The sequence below is a fragment of the Harpia harpyja genome, chromosome Z, assembly GCF_026419915.1.
Source record: "Harpia harpyja isolate bHarHar1 chromosome Z, bHarHar1 primary haplotype, whole genome shotgun sequence".
Taxonomy (NCBI): domain Eukaryota; kingdom Metazoa; phylum Chordata; class Aves; order Accipitriformes; family Accipitridae; genus Harpia; species Harpia harpyja.
The window spans coordinates 5988631-6007987 of NC_068969.1; the positions used below are offsets into that span (position 1 = coordinate 5988631).

Here is a 19357-nt window from a genome sequence, read left to right on the forward strand (position 1 = left end):
ATTTCCAAGAGGAGATGCCAGTCTTCTCACATGCTCAGAGTTAAGATCTGACCACATTCGTAATCCCTCCTTTCAACAGCAATGAACCTGACACCCGCTGGGATATTCCACAACAGGGCCTTCCTATTCCCTGGCCACTGGGACTCCCAAAACCACCTCCCTCTGCCCAAAGCAGAGGCCAAGGCTCTTACTCCTGTTCTCCAAACACAGGTGGGCTGCAGGCTCTCCTTTTTTCACCTTCTGAAAGCTTAAAGCTGGGGAACCTTTGGTATCTTTCCTTTTTGTAAGACTTTCAAACTAGTACTTGACTTTGTGATTGTTGTAGGAGTACTGCTGCTGGCTTTGTATACCTGTAACCAAGTGGACAAATATGACTATTACCTCCTGGCTAAGGCACAGGGCCATCACTGCTGGGATGCAGCATTCCTAGGCTATTAGTAGCTAACAAGATGAGCAGCATATGCTCCTGCTGGTGGAAAAAAAAAAAAAAGGAAAGAAAGAAAGAAGAAAAGACCTTTCTATCATCTCTGCTGTCAGAGTAACAGAAAACTATATGCTCAACCCAGGCCAAAGTGTTTCATCCCTTGTAAAGTGTTAATTTGCAAGGCAGAATGCATGTTGCCTGCATCTCAACGGAGCCTGGTCATCCCACGCCATCCTACTGACCTGTACAGAAAGCCAAAGCTCCCAAACAACTAACCCACGTCCAGTTCCCTGGGACAACTTACTAACTAGTGTGAGTAAATCTTCATTCAACAACGCACAATCTGCGTAGGAGGAAGGAGTCCCAAGTGGAGTCTCATATGGTCACACTTCCCTCTCCCGTCTTTCAGCCAAACTACAAGCACACAAATAAACATGGGAACTGACTGTCACATTTACTCTCTTTTAAGCTCCTAGTATTTTCAGAGGAGTCATACTAAACGAAATGGAAAGGCCTGTTCATTTTTGCTTGTTCTCTAACAGCAGGGAGACACAAGCTAGCAGGTCAGTAGGATGACTTTATATTACCGACTTAAAAACGCACATGGGTGGTATCAGGGGCAGATGTCAGGAAGTCTGCCAGCTGCTACAGTCTGATCTAGAGCTCTGCATGGGAGCGCTACACCAAACCGGGCTCTGACTTTCTATCAACATGTCCTGGAAATGCACACTGCCAGTCAGGTCACTGTGGAGATAAGCAGGACCTTTTAGGCCTCATACAGATCCTTTCTCTAATATAAAGGCTTGACAAAATTGAGCCCTGGGGATACTAGCAACTTGAACTTAATTTATGTCACATGGTGCTCTCTAAAACTAGGCTGTGATGCAGAGAGAAAGAATATTTCCAGGCATTGAAGAGACAGCTATTCCAGTAACTCAGCACTCCCCTCCCACTCCACCAAAGCAGGTGAGTGAGCAACACGAGCCTTATTCCAAGAGCTGTGAACCCAGGAGTCAGGTCTCAAGAAATCAATAGACTGAAATGCTAGTAGTAGGGGTGTCAAGATGGAATGGTTGCATGTGGCTGGTAATTGGCCTTCAGACTGTTGACCCTTTAGAGAGTCATATTTGCCAAGTTCTCCCTGTCACTACAAGGGCTGAGAATCTTCTTTTTAAAAAAAAAAAAAAAAAAAAAAAAAAAAGAAAATCATAGACTATCTCATCACGAGAGAGAATTATGAATCCAGAGCCAGAGGCGTGAAGAAAAACAGTAAGTATGCAGAGCACTAACAACTACTGAGCATCCCCCTGATACTGGAGATAGTTTAGGCTGGTGCCAGCTCTCAAAGAGCCAGCAGCAAGGCAAGCCCACCATCATTGCCTACAAGATCTGCTTTTAGCAACCAGCTGGCTCCCGGGACAGGATTTGTACCACAGCAGCTCTGCCCACTCTCAACTCCTACCCCTTCTCTCCATTCCAGACTCAGATGATACAGGAACAAGCTGCCTATCACAGCAGGGTGATCACTTGTGTGCATTAAATTTGTAGATATATGATGGGGTGTTTCCAAGTTAAAAAATACAAACCAGCCGCATAACTGAAAATGTTCAGCTAGGTCCTAGCTGTCTCAGCAAGCCAAATAAAACTCTTATGGCCTCCCCAGCACTGAGCAGTGAGTGGCTCTTTTGTGCACTGCCTGCTGAGCACCACTGGCTTCCCACCCAAAGTCAGAACAGACAAGGAGCATGGGGTGCTACCATGGCTTGGAGGCCACGGCTGCCTTGACTTTCCTGTCTCTGTCACATTGGTTTTTGCTTGTGATGTTGGTGCAGAGACCTAAGGGAACAGAAGTTCTGGGAGGAAATGAGTCAGGAAACCTGTACCACGTCACAAGGGGAAGTGTGACTCAAGAGCACACAGTGCTTGGTGCTCGCTGCTCCCTGGCGCCCTGGAGGAGGTGATAAGATTGTGTAATCCCCAAGATAACTTGCTGCACATCCTAATTCTGCTGATCCTCCCAGGGGAGGGGTGCCTCTGCTGAGTACTGTACATTAGCTGATTTCTTAGAATAAACTGTGACAGCTCCCTGTGAGCTCATTGCGTGGGAGGGGGGATGCTGGGCTCCTTGCCTGCACTGTCAGAAGAACGAGGAGCTACAGAAGCACTGAATTTATCAAGAGCACAGCAAAGACCTGGCAAACCTCTTGTTTAGTCTATTTGTTCTTCTTTCACAGAGGGTGTAGGGACATAAGTACTTGAAAGTCACAGAGGAACCAGCTATAAAGCAGAGGGGAGGATTTGAGAAAGAGAGAATTTGAGAAAGAACGACAAATGTGGTGGCAATAGGAGGGGAAGAAACAGTCTGTGTGGTCAGGACTGTGGTGAGGGGACAGTCAGGGAAAGAGGTACATGAGATACCAGGAGGAAAGAAGCCAAGAGTGTAGGCCAAGCAAGGGAAGCGGGGAGGGCAGAGAGGATGGAGAAAATTTTGTAGAGAGAGTCACTTAGGAGTGATGAGGAAGGTACAGCAAAACCAAAATGCTCCTGGGATTGAGAGAGCAAAGAAACGTTACACTGAGGGAAGAGGCCACCATCGGTTTTGAGTTCTCAGTACACACCAGAACCAGAGTTTTCATTTCTGGGTCTCTGCTCATCTGTAAGGGCTATTCCTGAAAAACAACCAAAGCCCTAAAAAGCAGGGGGGTGGAACAAGATATAAAAATCACCCTTTTTCAGCCATACAGGATTGTCCTTGTTTCCTCATCATGAATGCAGGCACGAGCAGTGTTAGCTCTTGCAGGCTCAGCCCTTTGCCTCTGTCAGTACAGCACCTGGTGCAAAAGGGTCTCAGGACATGAGTAGGCTTCTGGAAATTTCTGCTGTACAAGTAAAGCTCCCAGGCACCTTGGGGAGATTGAAGCCAGCTGAACTTCCAAACTTCAACCCTCTGCTCCCCAGAGACAAAACCATGCCTACAAAATAGCTTTTGCAAACAAACTACAGAATATGAATGAAGAGAGAAGGAAGCGCTCGCTGTCCCAGCGCAGACACGGCTGGCACGCGTGCACACCTGAGCACATGCTGCTGCTATGCAGGGGCTTTCACAAAAACTTGTCCAGAGTCAGAAAAGGTCCCATCCTGTCCCAACTCACCAGTGTCAAAATCCACTAAACAATCACGAACACAGCATGAGTTAGGGAAATCCAGGCCTGGTTATACAGAAAATTCACTCTCAAGAAGTATCATTTTCAGAAGGGACTGTTTTGTGTTTCCCAGGAGAGCTCCACGCTCCAACACGCAGGTACGCTCTGGGGCTGCAGCTGCATCGACGCTCTGTCCATCTGAAGTAGATCTAAACTGTATTTCAAGCACTGTTTCAGAGTCCTAACCGTGCACAATATGGCCCTAAAAAATACCATACAGTCTTTCAATTGCAAATTTGTCATGCTATTTATGCTTGAGTCAGGAGCCAGAAGTGATCAAACCATCAGTTTTACCCCCAGCTGAGGGGCAGCGAAGATGCTGGCTGAGATGCAGAAGACCTAAAGCCTATTTCCATTTCTGCCCCGACCTGTCACCTATCCTGAGACAAACCACTGTGTGTCCTTGGGTTCTGGGTCCCTTTTCTCCCTTTTTTGCCTCACTGGTATCGAATGCAAGCTTTCTGGGTGTTGGCTGCTGGACAGTATATGCCTGTAACATTAACTTCATCCCAGACTGCAAAATGCTGAATGGTTCTGTAATGGAAATAATAATGAGTACTTTAAGTTTCAAGCCTGATATTTCTAGGACAAACATCACAGCTCATATGACCTAACGTCCCAAGGCTAGCAAGCCTGGGAAGAAGAGCTGTCTATAGGAACTGTGTGCAGAGGAGCAGGCAACCAACCCTACAACTTCTGGTAACAAAAAAGTAACATTTTTACCATAAAACCAAAATCAAAGAAAATTCTTGTTCCTCGCCCATGAAAATTCAAGGCTGCTGGAAAACCAATTTGTTGGAAATTTGTGACCGTTACCATGGGTTCAGTGAGAACCTATACTGTAATTCCTTATTTCACTGTGATCAGTCTGTTACTCAGAAATGGGACAACTGTATTTTGTTCCTGTGGGCGGTATCTGTAAGGCCACAGTGCAAGGAGCGAAACTACCGGTATCACACTTTATAAGTGTGTGTTAGTTATTCAGCCCCCTGCAAACACTCACCCACCTTGTGGGCACAGTACAGGGATGAAGATGTGTCCAGCTGAGCAGGTACTCACGGATTTTTGATAAATGATATTTTGTGAGTCTGACTCAGCTGCTGACAACTCCTCACCACACAGGATGCCTGCACTCTTTTGCAGCAGCTCTGTTTTTCCCTTTGAATCTAGGCTAATAGGAAAGCATCAGGTGGAAGAGTTTATTTTTCTAGTTACTGTTTTTCAAGATCCTGCCTGGCCTAGATCAATTCCAAGAACTGAGGCAGTTGAACAAAGAAACTTTCACAGGCTCAGCAGCAGCATGAACATCACTGCTCTGGCAACTTCCCACGCTATAGCAAGAATTTGCACAAACCAAAACGAGACCACACACAACAGAAGGGCTGAGCAATGCATGCAGGGAACTGCTAGTGACAGCACCTTCGGCACCTCTGCAGACACCAGAGGCAGTGGGCAGCCTCCAGCACCTGCCGTTACACTTCCCCAGAATATGTGCTCGAGTAGAAAAACCTCCCCACTGCTGTTTATCCAGGCAACTAACCAAACCACAGCGCTCCCACGGCGGTGGCAGGGCAAGGCAGGAGATACGGTTGTTCACTCAGTTCCCTCCCAAGAGGCCACACTCTCAGACAGGATTCACACACCACAGCCTCTTCTCTGCCTTACAATACCACAGGTTGCTGACTATGAAGCCTGAAACTTGAACAGCAGTAAATTCCTTTAGGGGACAGGATGGGGCAAAGCAGAGACTTGTAAGATCCCAGTGCTTCAGCCCTTCTTCCTTCACACCCCATGCCAGGAAAAAAAATCAGTCACTTCCATGAACCCTACACAGGCACAAAAATAATCTCAAAAAGTCATCTTATTACGTGCAACTACCAGTGCCAGCTTAGAAACAGTGAATTTGACATCCCAGGTTACCCCAACCCCTTCTCATTCTCTCCTTCTTTATGTGTACTTTGACATATGCCTATGCTGGCATTCACAGCGAGTTTTTTTTCTTTCCTAGATTAATGCACTGCAGAGGTGGAATCACAGGCCAGCGCTCATCAGAGCTCAATTGAGGAAGTAAAGCCCCCAGGCTGACCAAAATCAACCTGACGACCTGTGTCAAGTGAGAAGTCTAAGCCAATTTTAGGCACAGAGGGAAAGGAAGGGATTTTCTTTCTCCCCTGAATAAAGCAAGCCAAAAAAATTAAAAGAGAAAAACCTTTGGACTACTTGTCTTCAGCTGAACGCATCCATGGAAATAGCAATAGAAATGCCTACATCTGCTATGTTGTGGTCACCTTAAGCTGTTTTCTGCATCTCATCAGATTCATCACAGCCATCAGACTCAGATAAATTTGGCACTGGGGCTATGGCTGTGACAGTCACAGCTGTGGAATAACAAGCTTTGAGTCAGCCTGAAGAAAGCAGCAAATGAGCCAGGGCATTTCCAGTGATCCGGTAATAGTTCATGTTTCCAGAGATATCTCTGCCTAGGGACCCCACAGACATTAATAAACCTTCATGAACCCCAGCTGAACCACAGTATCAGTACATCCTATACTACACAGGGGAAACTGAGGCACCGGAGAACAGTGCTTGGCCCCAACCATGCAGCAAGAAACAGAATCCAACTTACAAGGTTATAAACTACAAACTCCTCCTCCCTATCCATAAACAAATGCAGACCCTCATATAAGTACTTTCATTTAACTGACTGGAATTTACCCTACGGCACGCGTAGTCTTTATGTGGCCCTAAAAGCACATTATCAAACATTTTGTGCATCAGTACGCAGCACCATGCTGTAATTACCCTCTCAAGGTATAACTTAACCAGGACAATTTTGGAGGAGTCTGTGGCTGAGAAGTTCTTTGCACTCCAGAAGGCACTTTCCTTACTGAAGCCCAGAGTCCAGGGAGGACACGGCCACTGGAGCAGTCTGCCTGACCGAACAGCTGCTTGTGCTTCAATTCTGATAGGCAAGATAAAAAAATAAAAGGCAGTCCTAGCATAAATCTAGGGAATCTGAGCTACATCAGGGATACATCTGGCTGATGATGTGACATTGTATTTCAGACTGGCTTCCAGACACATGGCCCCAAAGAATGAAGAAAGCCTTTGTCCCTTTCTATAAGAGCCCCTTTTGTAGCCTCTGTAGCCTCTCTTGCTGCAGTGAGGGTTAATCCAGGCTAGTGAACAAGAGAGATGAAGATCAGCTCATCTTTTCCATTCAAGCAGAGCCTGCTACAGAAAATGCTGGTTTCTCGATGGATGCTCTGTGTCTCAGTGACTTCCAGGAACAGTGAGCTAAACTCAGCTGCTCTTCCCAGCACCAGCTGAGGGGGCAGCAGGGGATGGAACACAGCCCTGTTCTTGGAAGTCAGGAAAAAATAAGGTTCTGGCAGAGCTGTACAAACTCTCCTCTCTCCCTCCTCCACTCCCCAAAAGCCTCTTTCAGCATCTCTAATTCCTCACAGCACAGCTGGGTTGGTTTTTCCTTTTATCAAGTAAACATTAAGAGCAATGCAAGAAAACTGCAGGCAATTCTCAAGCAGAGAGAGGTTCAGTTGATCAAATAAATAAATGATAAGCTCATCTCCGTGAGCTCCCACATGCCTCATGATTTTGCTCAGTTTAGTGCATGACCTACTGTACCTCTTAACATTTTCCTGTTAGATAAACACAGAAAGCTATAGAACCATCCAGCTCATGGAAACTATTTTTGGCTGCTTTATCTTCATGCAATACGAATTCCAAGGAATGATTGGATATTTGGACTTCTCCCAGCCTGGCTGACTGTGAAGGGAGCAGACAGTAACCTCATTGGTATTCTTCTGTGGAAACAAACATCTTTTAGAGATGACAAGTATCTGGCTTGTAGGTACAGCACTCTGAATGAAATTCAGGGAAATAGAGCAGTCACCAGCTGTGAGGAATGTGAGGAATAGCCTCGAGGCACACAAAAAAGGAAAACAGGAATCAGACTGAGTTTGTTTCATGGTTCCCCACAAGCTGCCCATAAAATACAAGGCAGCAGCACTGAGCTGTGAGCAGAGGGAGAAATCCTGCTGCAAAGCTTGTCGTCAGCAGTGCAGCTGGATGAGAATTTGCACCAACTTTCATACAGACTCAAGTCTGGCCCTGTAGAAAAATAAAAGAAAGCCTGTGACATCTGTGTTGGTAGGCCTCAACTGAGCACCCAGCAAACTGGCTCCCTTGTCAGGCGTCTTGGCCAACGGGCCCTGGAATGAATGGGCCACACAGCAGCTCAGACTGACAACTGGTCACCCCAGGACGTGGCCATGGCATGCTGCCATGGAGGCGTTGCAGGAGAAGCTGTTCCCTGAGATATACAGTAGCTGTTCAGCAGATAAGACGTCTGTCTTCAGCGCAATCAGTTTCTCACCTACTACAAGTGTTCCATGCACTTAAAATGCTGTGGTTTTCTGTCTGTTGGGTGTTTTTTTTCCACCTGCTGGACAGAAGGAAAATCTAAATCTGCATGGTTACACAGGACTCTCAAGTTCCCTGCAATGCCAAGGCCATATGCACATGTTTACAAGACAAGACCACTTCATTGTTATCTTTCATGGATTTCAGGGCTATAAAAAAAAAACCCCACCCAGGGAGTAGCACAGAAAGAAATGTAGTCAGCAGCAAACCACGAGACCAGTTTACAGGTTGTTGAACATTTTCCATTTGCTGATTTCTAGGTTCTCAGACACCAGCTAAGAGATCGAAGCACTCTGCTGTCCCTCCGGGAATTCTAAACTCCACCAGCATGACACACCATTTATCTCTGCTACCTTCAATTAGAAACAGGAAGCGAAGAGTTGGGCACTAGGCTCATTTTTAGCTGTGTGAAACTGTGATGACCCAGCTACTTGCCTATAAATCATTGTAGATGTGCTGATTTACACTCTGTGAGAAATTGGTTCATTAGCTAGAATTAAACAGAGGCCCAAGCCACACCATTTAAATTTGAACAGTGCTCTTGAACACCCTGTTCAGTCCAGGAACTGGGATTTGCTTGGTGCCTTCCTATATTTAGCATACAGTAATGTAATTGAAGCAACAAAATTAGACCTGCAAATAGACTGGTTTCTCAGTAGTTAATCAAGGACCTTTTCCTAGAACTGCAGAGGGCTGAAATTAAAAGAAAGGAATGTGTGGTAATCAGCCCCATGGAGGCAGGAGGAAACCACCATGAGTTTAAACTCCAAACACACATTCTGGCCAGCTGAATGTACCCTTGTTTAAATTAAAATGTGCCTTCACAGTGACCCAGGCCAAGGATTGCATGAAACTCTTCAGAGTGCACAGTCCACGTACAAGGAATTACTGAGCAGATACGACTCTTATGGTCTGCAATTAGCTGTATAATAAGAATGTCCTCAGACCCCCATCCTTAATGGATGAAGGAAATGACAGTCTGAGGTACCTCTGCAATAATGCTAATCAGTTTCTGTCAGTGACTTCTGTGAACAGCAACAGGTATAGAAAGGAGTGACTGAAAGACAAATCCAGTGTACAAACTGCAAAATGCATAAAACAGGCAGCAATCATACTGCAGCAGCACTTAAAGTGAGGAAAGAAGGCAGGAGCCTGCAGCACTGCACTCGTTCAAATTCACTATTAATAGGTCTTACAAGATAAACTAGAAGACTCCATTTTCTGTCCTTTTCTTCTTAATCATCTAATTTTTATTGGGGGGCTAAATAGGAGAATTACATTTAAAAAATCTTTTTTCTGTCACCAGTTTTCATATTACTGTTAGGAAAATCTCCTCTTCGCATTCTAACCTAAAAACTGCCAGAAGAATAAGACAAAGAAAATACTCTGTAAGCAGAAACATAGTCAGACATTTAAGAAGTGTTGAAATGCTTCAGAAACTGTCAAAGCTTGCAGCTGATAGTGAATGAAAGGGAGCTTCATTTTTATGTATTTCTACAGTATCAGCACCACAAGCCTCACAGTGTCAGTTAGGACATGCAAAGACATCGATGCAGAGCTAAGTCAGAGGAAGGTCTTTTAAAATGTATTTCAGAGCTGTATTTTCTAGCTTTGGCAATACCCTTGAAGAGGTCAGCTGTTCCTCCCCATCTCTTCTGCTCACACTGTCTGCAACTGTTCTGCAAACAGATGGAACAGCCTGTCATGCACAGAGTATGCCCGTAGAAACGTCCTCCAAACAGCTTTTGCCAAAGAAGTTTTAGGATTGAATTTACTTCCCACATGTAGAAGCTACTGACTTCTCTTGGCAAATTTTTCCTGCATAACATGGGATCTCTGCTGGATCAAGGCAGATGAGGTAGAAAGATTAAGAGTTCCCCTGCACTGGTTTCATATACTGCATTCCCAACCCCTGCTACTGTGGGAGGCAGAACATGAGGACAGAGCAGGGAAAGTAGGAAAGTAAGGAGAGATATGGGAACCAGACAACAATTGCATAAAATGGCAATCAGCCATTGTGCCTTTGATTCACCCTGAGGGAAGCCAGAAAAGAAGGAAGGGCCCAGGTAGCTCGCCTCCCTGCTGTCATCCTGCAGTGGAAAAGCAGCACGGGGCTCTGAAGCTGAATCTAAAAATCACTCACTCAAAGCTCCAGGTACTAAGAATTGATTATGTAAAGCCGTATCAGGGAAAGTGTTTCTTGTATGCTGCAGATCTTTTTCAATGCAGGTCTACAAAACATTGTAGCATAATTAAGCTTCCATAAATATTAATAATTCAATTTTTAATTCCACTTCTAGTTCCATTCCTTCCATTCATCTAATAATTAATAGTGCTTTCACATCACCATTAAAGATACCAGCTTGATAGCAGGAACAAAAGATTAGGCCGAGAATCTTATTCATAATGAATGGTGATGAATAATAACAGATACAAATTGCAAAGTGTGAGAGTGCAGAAACTGACTGCCCTAACCTCTGAGTTAATGTAACAACACAAAAGCCTCTCTGATATTCACAGATACTAGCATTTCCTAGAAGAAAACCACAAAGAAATCATTTACTCTTAAATTACAAAACACTCACTGGAGACGTAAGTACATTTGAGAAATACATGTCAAATGCAATTCAGGGAAACACACTCTAGTATTTTAAGAAAAGCCAAGTCACCTTCCTATCAAGGCAACATTAAGGAAATAGAAGTGGAATTACCGCCTCTGTCATTGTGGTGAACACATTCAAGCAGAGGACAGCAGAGCTGTAATGGAGGGTAAATGAGCAGCTGTGACGCAAAGCTGAAAGGTGGGGGGACTGTGCAGACATATAGACAATAAATATCTTTTATCATACAATTCAAAGCAGAATCAGCATGTGAACTAATTTAATGCTTCACCCTTAGCCTTGCCTTCTTTTTCTCCTCAAAGGCATGTTGTTCCTACTGCATGCTTTTGCAGCAAGGAGCTCAAAGGCACTGGCTGGTACGTGGCACTCAGGCATATCTTTCCTGTATCTTTGAAGAGCTTCCCTGGGCAACATCTCACACTTTTCTGCTCCAATTTGTTACGCAGGAGCAGTCTGGGCTTTCACATCTCATCCAGGCCATAGTGGGCAAGCCCCTGTAGTGCCCCAGTGGAGACAGGCAGCACATAGAAAGACCCTCCTGTAGTTAATCTTATATATCCTTTTTTGGAGCGGGTGCAAAGGTGGAAAAGTTCCCTCAGCTCACAGGCATGCTCTCTACAGAGCATCAGAGCCCTGCAGCTGGACAGCATGATGGCAAGCGCAAAAGCTCGACAACGAACATACCTTTTCTTCAGCAGGGAGGCTCAAAGCTGTACAGACTCCACACTCCCTCCCTAGCCCATCAAAAGAGGAATTACTGTTTCAGCATCTGCATCATCATTCAGAACATTTGCAAAGGAAATTAATTTGTAAGTAAGCAGGAGCTTAACTCACCAGTGGACAGAATATCCAAGAATAACCAGCATGCTACTACCTCCCACTGACAGTTAATCCAAAATTGATATTGCTTTGGTGGCTTGATGGCTTTGAACCTCAGCCAGCTCACTGCCCTCTCAAACCAACAGCACTTTGTGGCCTTTTTTGACGCAGAGCCTTTTGGTTTTTTTTTTTTAATTCAATGGCTCTGAACGACCTATTCCTAAAGAAGCTGAAGTGTCATTCTGTCCTGTAAGAGTCAGGAGAGGCCTTAAATCCAGCAGGTACACAAAGGGATTATCTCCCCCAGGGCTTGTCCCTAAACCCACAGAGAAAGAAGGAGCCAGGGAAGAAGTCCTTCACTCTAAACTCCCCACATGATTTTTTGCTTGACTAATCCAGTTTCCCTTTTGGCATATTGAAACCCCAGCCAAAAATACAGTGTCCTGGATTTCCCCAGTATTAAGAATTGCCATCTGCAAACCACCTAGCTTCTTAGCACCTCTGCTGGGGCTCTTGCCTGCAAGTTATCTGAACATGTACTTTCTAAAATGCTTATTACTAGTCAGTGTTTTATAATACCTTTTTCTTGAGGCCTAGTAATTTAGAAATTAATTCATTATCCTTCTGTGATTCTAGGGTATTATTCTGCTGTCATCCAAACACAGATCAGAAATACTTACTAAATGCTTCTACTTATTTTCATCATCATTAACAATTGCACCATTTCCATTTCAAAGAGGCCTTACACAATTCTTTTTCTGTTTCAAGCAGAATGTTTAAATTCTTTATCGTCCTTGAAGATAGCAGCCAAGGATAATTTTACGTTTTCCTTTTCACTTCCAGTTTTCTGCACTTCATTTCTAATTTATATTAACTGCGCCCCACTCTCCCTCCCCTTCCCCACTGCTTTTACTTTTTTGTTCCTAATGCTGTCTTCACCACTGAACAATGATCAGCTTTTACAAAGATGTCTCTTTCCCGAGGGCAGAATCACAGTTCTTTGCCATATAATGCACTGTTCTTAAAGAATACCTAATTCTAATTTTTTTCCTATAAAACACTCCCCAAGTTTAACTCAAAAAGTCTTTTAACTTTGGGTAAATTATATGTTACACTATTAGTCAGGAAAGTCTTCTTTTTATTTAGATTTATCTTTACCGAGGTCACAGTCATGCAGATACCACCAACTTCCAATCCAGCTCTGAAATCCTTTGCTCCCAGATGTGCTGGGCCTGTTAAAACACTATTCAATGATTTCTTGAACGCCACGCAGCACATAAATCCTTCCACTCTGAGAGGCTGCACCTGCTGATTTGCGTAACCATCATGCACTTATCTTCTCTGGATGCAGATTCTTGGACTCCAGTTGCACAACAGCCACTGAGTCAACGTGACAGCAGGGACTAACATGCACCTCCACCCCCACCACCAAGTGACAACATTTCTGCTCTCCTTGGCATGCAGAGCATCCTCCCACTGCTTTGACTGGATGCTGGGCTTAGAGTCAGACCTTAAAAAAGTGCTCCCCAAATGGGTGTGAAAGAAAGGGAAGAAAAATGTCATGGCTGGAAAATAGCAGAGAGGGACAACATAAGAGCCTGAATTCTGCATAGTGCTGATCATGATGCAGGCTGGCAGCTGGGGATTGAGACCCCAGGGGTTCTGGGGGTCTGCCCCTAGGGGACTCCAGCAAGGACAAAAGGAAAGGCAAGGGAAGAGATCATCAGTGAAAGGAGTAGAAATATCTTACTGGGTCTCTCTTTTGGGGCAGAACCCTCCTACCTGGAACACAGAAGAGAAAAGTAAGAATGGAAAAGGGTCAGATGAACAACTACATTTACTGAAAAGCTTTTAACTTCTAGGACCACAGACCTCTCATGCCACCCAACAAGAAATTGTTGCTTTCAGCATTTGATTAAGTGTTTGGTCAAACTGCTCCCTCCTGGCACCTTCACTGAACCATCCTGGGCAAAGCCAAAGACAAACCCCCTCTGAGTGGCCAGCCCCAACTGCACAAGATACCTCCAGCAGGCTGAAGTCAGGCCCATCAACCCTTCTGCCCAAGAAACTGCGCTTTACATCAAATCTCACTGTGGGAACACTTCTGGCCCCAATCCAAAAAGATACTTGCCTACACCTCTTGCTAATATTCCTAGGTCAGACCATGAAATGATTCTTCAAAGTTCTTCTTTGAAGAACCGCATTTTCTTGTCTTGGAGAAGAGTAGAAAGAGGTAGAAAAAAAACCCCTGGGTTTGGAATCTCACTGGACAAATTAGTGGTTTGATCTTAGAAGTCCAGGTACCTGGTGTGTTCAGAACTAACGACAAAAATCAGGGTAGCTTTAAAATTGCCCCCCAAGATTGCCAAACAGGATCAATGCTATGATCCAGCCAAATCCTCACCCACATCTGACAGCGCCCAAGACTTCAAAGGGAAGTACAAAAACCAACCAAACAAAGAAAAATCCATTATGTAGAATTAAGGAAGAAGTTCTTTTGAAGGCTTGTCTTCTGCTGGGCCTTTGACTCTTCTGCTTTCACCAGCCCCCTCTCCCCTATCTTGTCAGTTTTTGCACAAGAATTCCCAAAGACAGATCCTGAAGAATATAGCAAAGATCACAGAATCCACCCCTTTGCTGAAAACTACCATGGAGAAGAGTCAGACTTAAAGACAGTTGCCAGCAGCTAAACAAAGGCTCTCAGCCTTCTCATCACATGACCAGCCACTAAGAAGCAAGTGCTACAACCAGCACCAGAGCAATTCAGTATGTCTGTCATAATATAATTGAGGTTGGAAGGGATCTCTGGGTTTCATTTAGTCCATCAAGTTAGCTCAAAGCAGGGATAACCTCCAGGTTAGACCGGCTTGCTCAGGTCTTTGTCCATATGAGTTCTGACACGCTGGGTCTGCAATTAGGCTGCAAAAGAGGAGACATATACAAATAGACCAAATACTGGAATAAACTGCTGCATTTGTAAATGGGCTTTTCCCATGTGTAAAGTGAAAGTGTTGCTACAACCCAGGACAACTCTTCAACCACAATTCTTGGAAGCCAAACTGGTGTTTACTCCTGGATATGGAGAGCAGCCTACCAGCAGGGAGAACAGCCAAGGGCTCCTTTATGACCTTCTAGCTTCCTTAAGTGGTTTCCAAATGGTACACTACACTCACTGGCAATCCACACAATAATATAGCATCAAATAGAATTGAAAGTTTATCTTTTCAATGATAGATACATTTGAGGTACAGAAACAGCACAAAGTCACTAAAGAATTATCTCAGATTAACATACTACACAATCACATTTCTTCTAAAAGCTCTTCAGCTCCATCCTATACTATGCAAATGGAGAACTATTCTAAATGGAGTAAATCTGCTACCATCCTGATATGTCTGGTTGTCAATAGTTTTTTACTAAAGAACTAAGTGGAGAAATAAACCCATGTTTAGTGACACTGCAGTCTGACTCTAAACTATCAAAACCATGGATGCCAAGAGGTAAGACTTTCCTTTGGGATTTTAATTCCCTGCACTAAGTACAGTATTAAGTACAGCAGAAGATAAAGCATCCAGTCCTCTCTACACATAGTTCACCCAGGTATGTTCTGTGGATGCTGTACACATTCACCCACATGCAAAGTACATCCTACAGTATGTATGCCCTGCAGTCACCCATTAGCTTCCTACCAGTGCTTCAGTTCAAATCTTCAAGTTCTTTTGGGATGTCATTTAGCCTCACAAGTTATTAGAGCATCACTGTTCCCTGGCTTAGTTGCCTACATCATCAAAGGTAACCTTAAAAGGACAAAAAAAGAAAACGGGGAAGAATATTGTGCTACTCTACCTTTGGAAACAAGGATCTACCAAGCACAGTACCTCACAAGTAGCTTTATGAAGAGTAAATAAGATTTACCTTACCACAAAACACCTGAGATGTTCACCCTGTGGTATTTTGAAGCTGCAGGTGTTCTTTTGAGGAGCCTGCTTTGCAATGCATGGTTCTTCACTCAAACTGCCCTTGAGACTATGCAGCAGAGGCTGTTAAGAAGTCAGAGATCTGATGGGGATTATCTGGAAAGATCTAGTCTTGCCCTGGGACAAGAGAGATGGACTTTCCTGCCTTATTTTCTGTAATTTTCATGCTTTACTAAATGTAATTGCTTGTCTGTATTTTATGATGATATTTTAAGTTGCCTTCACTGCAATCTTCTTTAAATTGGTTGAACACAGGGAAACTCAAAAAGCTGTTATGACCATTGCATTAGAGCATTAGCGCCTATCTACTGTTTTTATTTCAGTTCTGTGCTGGAGTCAGCTCACCTGTATACACGTAATAAAGCTGTTAAAGAACAAAACAGCCCCAGAAAATCAGGAAAGGGCAATGTGACTTGATTTATTTTGCAGATTTTTTTCACTCACCACTGTCTTTTCCACTTACAAATTATACTTCACCCAAACTGGCACTGTTTTGATGTCAGCAATTCATTTAATTCATTACTAACACAATGCAGTTTACAAGGGATGCATTTCTGGCACTCAGTGGTTAGTATTTCCCAGCAATGGACTGGCCTCCTAAATTAATCTTATCTCAAGGGCTCTGTGTAAAACCCACAGAGAAACATCTCTCAGCTGGATCCACCTGTTGCAGCGAAAGAAGTACTCTCCCAAAGTGGAGAGGTAAAGAGATCATCTCAATATGTTTACGAACACATATGCCAGTGGTTCCTAAGCTGTGGTACTGGAATCACTGAAGGAGGAACTACCCCAGGTCACAGGGCAAACATCTCCACGAGCACAGTTAAAGCTGGTGGAGATGGGGTTTGGTAAATGAAAGAGGGCAGTGCAGGTCTTGACTCAGGACAAGGAGGGTGGGTCCCTCCGAGAAGGAATATGGTAGCTTAAGGATTAGAAAAATATATGACGGGAGGGTGCAAACAGGAAACTAGAGGCACACCTTCCTATAAACATGAAACAGCACATTTCCAGCGCCATTGTCTCATGATCTGCCCTTGACTCCAGTACTGATAATGATGGCTGTTGCTAATACCTAGGGTTGCTATTGCTGCTGCCTATGCATTAGAGGAACACCAATCTGGGAACCCCTGGCACAGGTTACAACCACAGGCTGAATTCCTCTTTGATACCACTTAAGCCAATAAGAGTTCTGAGAAACTGTTGCCACATGTTCTCTCCACTACGCACTGCTTAACAAGCAGCTCTTATTTTATGCTAGCTTCAGTTTCAGAGCAATTTCAGTGTATGGTCCCATACCCAATACTTTGCAGCAGAGTGACTTGGAGCTGGGTAACTGTGGCAATACCAGTGTCTACGAAGACAGCTGTATGCTCTTCTAGCTACATATGAACAGAAACAATAGTACTCAGAGCTGTTCCTATCTATTGGAAACATTCATTCACGCAACAAAAACACCATGAGGAATGCTTATGTCATTTGGGTCCCATTTAACCTCTCTTATCTGAGAGAAGACAAGTCTGTCCCAAAGCCTTAGAAAAACCAACACCTCTCATCTCTGAGACTCTGATGACAGCCTGGATTTAGCAAGCAGCCACCAATTAGGTCAGGTTAGCCAGCCAGCACATTACCCGTGATATGTCCTTACTTGCAGCGCTGTCACTCCATAAAACATGAAGGGCTGTTTTCGCCACCTGTCAGATTCACCACAAAATCACAAGGCATCTTCCCTTTCCCCTCACCTGCCACACTTAGTTATAGACCACAGAGGTCTCCGCAAATTAAACGCTACTAACAGTGATCAGGGAATTCTGTGCTGTTGCCCAGAGTAAAAAGCAGTATTTGTGGACAAGTTTTTCTAGATCAGCACCTGACCCTTCATCCAGGAGAAAGGCAATTAGTTTCAGTGCTTTGTTAGGTTCCCTTCTATGCAGAGGGAACTCAGAGGAGGAGGCAGTGTGAGAAGGCTTGCCATAATGGGAAACCTCTTTGAGGAAACCGAAGAGCTTTTGTCCTTCTTTCCGGAGCCTGTCTTGTTCTCTTCTGACTAACTGGGTCTGATAAACTTTGAGATGTGCTGCACAGCCTCCTACTTACCAAAGCTTTCAGGAAGGAGAAGTCAGGGAAGAAAAAGCCATTTATGAGAAAAGATGGGTTTTGTGGGAGCTTATTGAGCCACAGCACATAGCCTTCAGGGTATGTGACTATTTACTTCTGCTCTAGCTGTACTTTTAGCTTTCAGCCACGACAGCTACATTCTTTTTTTTCATTTAAAATTACTCATTGTTAATGAAAATAAGTTTTAACTTGAAATGCTAACTGACTTCCAAGAGGAGGAAGATTCTTTAAGCAGCATTCACTAACCAACCCTGAGAAGTCAAGTCAAAGCCAAAAGGTCCATTTTTTCAGCTTGTCACACTCTGATCCATTCTGTTCACATGGAGCTCTGCAGTCTTGAGAGCTGCAGCTACTTCGGAAAGTTCTTCTCAGGAACAAAAGTTCGTGACATATTTACATCACTGTTTACCAGATACCCATGGGTATTACAGCTTAAATATATAAATTCCATCCTCAAATGAACATTATGCTTTCATTTTTTACCTATACACATACACACAGAATTTGTCAAAAATTAAGAACTTTTTGAGAAACTGGGAAACAGATTTATTAAATGTAAATCAATTATTTTTTTTCAGCCAAAAAGTCCCAGCCAATCACATGTAAGTGCTCTTAAATTTTTGTTTAAAAACAACTAGCCTTCAGTCAAATCGGCTTTTACCACTTGTTGCTAACTCCTGGATCCTCAGACAACCGAACATAACCAACAATGCTGTTCAACTGATATTATAATATAGCACCAGTAGCTTGTGGGTTTTGTGATGCTTTGCTGCTGCCTTGAATTCTCCTGTGCACAGAAATAGTGCTTTGGAAGGAACATCTGTGTTTTATCCACATCTCTACTTCACTGTAATATTGACAGGAAAAAAACTCTGAGGGAAGCGTGTTCACTAAACCCATTATAAAAAAAAACAGACATAGAACAAAGCAAGAGACAATAGCCAAAGACAATACCTCTGGCACACAGCATAAGGGGACAGAAGAGCCTTGGGCATCCCCCTCCTCTTTCCTTGCATGCCATTCCCTTATTTTTAAGGCACTCCTAGGAGTCCCCTTCCAGCAAGCCCCAACTCCAAGGGCAGCATGTAGGGCAGGAGCTGGGTACCCACCATACATCACATTAGAAATAGTCTCAGCGATTTCCACCTGCCAGAGCTCACCCCAAAGGCTGTGTTTCATTTGGTTAGTAACCCAAGCTATCTTAGGCCTGCTGGGCCCATCAGAATAGAAAAGGCAAAAAAGAGTGTCATTCTCTCTCCCCCAGCACTGCAGGTTTTACACTGTTACCACAGGGCATAAAGCACGACACTGATAGCGTAACAATCTTAAAGCAGGGGAGCGACTTACCTTGACTGAAATTCACAGCCAATAGAGGATTCTGCCCAGACTTGTGCACCACTTTGGCTCCATTCACACCATTGAAACTGGTTTAAAAAAAGCAAAAAATAGTTAATCTCACTCTTTGGGAATATCTTCTTCCAGGAAAAACTGATTCACTGAACAACACATCAGACTTCCCCCCCCCCCCTTTTTTTTTTTTAAACTAATTCAGCACAAGACTAGTATAGGCCCTTGCTGCCTATATTGACCCAGCTAAATGCAGACATCTAACTGAAATTCTTAGAACAGGAGCTTCTTTGACAGTCAATGGTGACAGGAAGATACATTCCACCTGAATCTGACTTACATTCATTTGTCAGTGCCCAGATTGCTCTGCTGGAGGATCCAGCACTTAGGTTTGTACGCTTGTATTCT

The 19357-nt window shown here is 43.9% G+C and overlaps 2 protein-coding genes across 2 annotated transcripts in view; both read right to left on the minus strand.

Moving 5' to 3' along the window:
* MAPKAPK3 (MAPK activated protein kinase 3) overlaps window positions 1-11393 on the minus strand; it is a 106201-nt gene extending 94808 nt beyond the window's left edge. Inside the window, exon 1 of the mRNA XM_052776911.1 lies at window positions 11376-11393. The gene's annotated coding sequence lies outside the window, so the exon portion shown is untranslated. The remainder of the gene's footprint in view (window positions 1-11375) is intronic.
* The window catches only part of HEMK1 (HemK methyltransferase family member 1), a 106752-nt gene that overhangs the window by 32109 nt on the left and 55286 nt on the right, over window positions 1-19357 (minus strand). The window contains exon 12 of the transcript XR_008233478.1: window positions 18950-19026. The gene's annotated coding sequence lies outside the window, so the exon portion shown is untranslated. The remainder of the gene's footprint in view (window positions 1-18949; window positions 19027-19357) is intronic.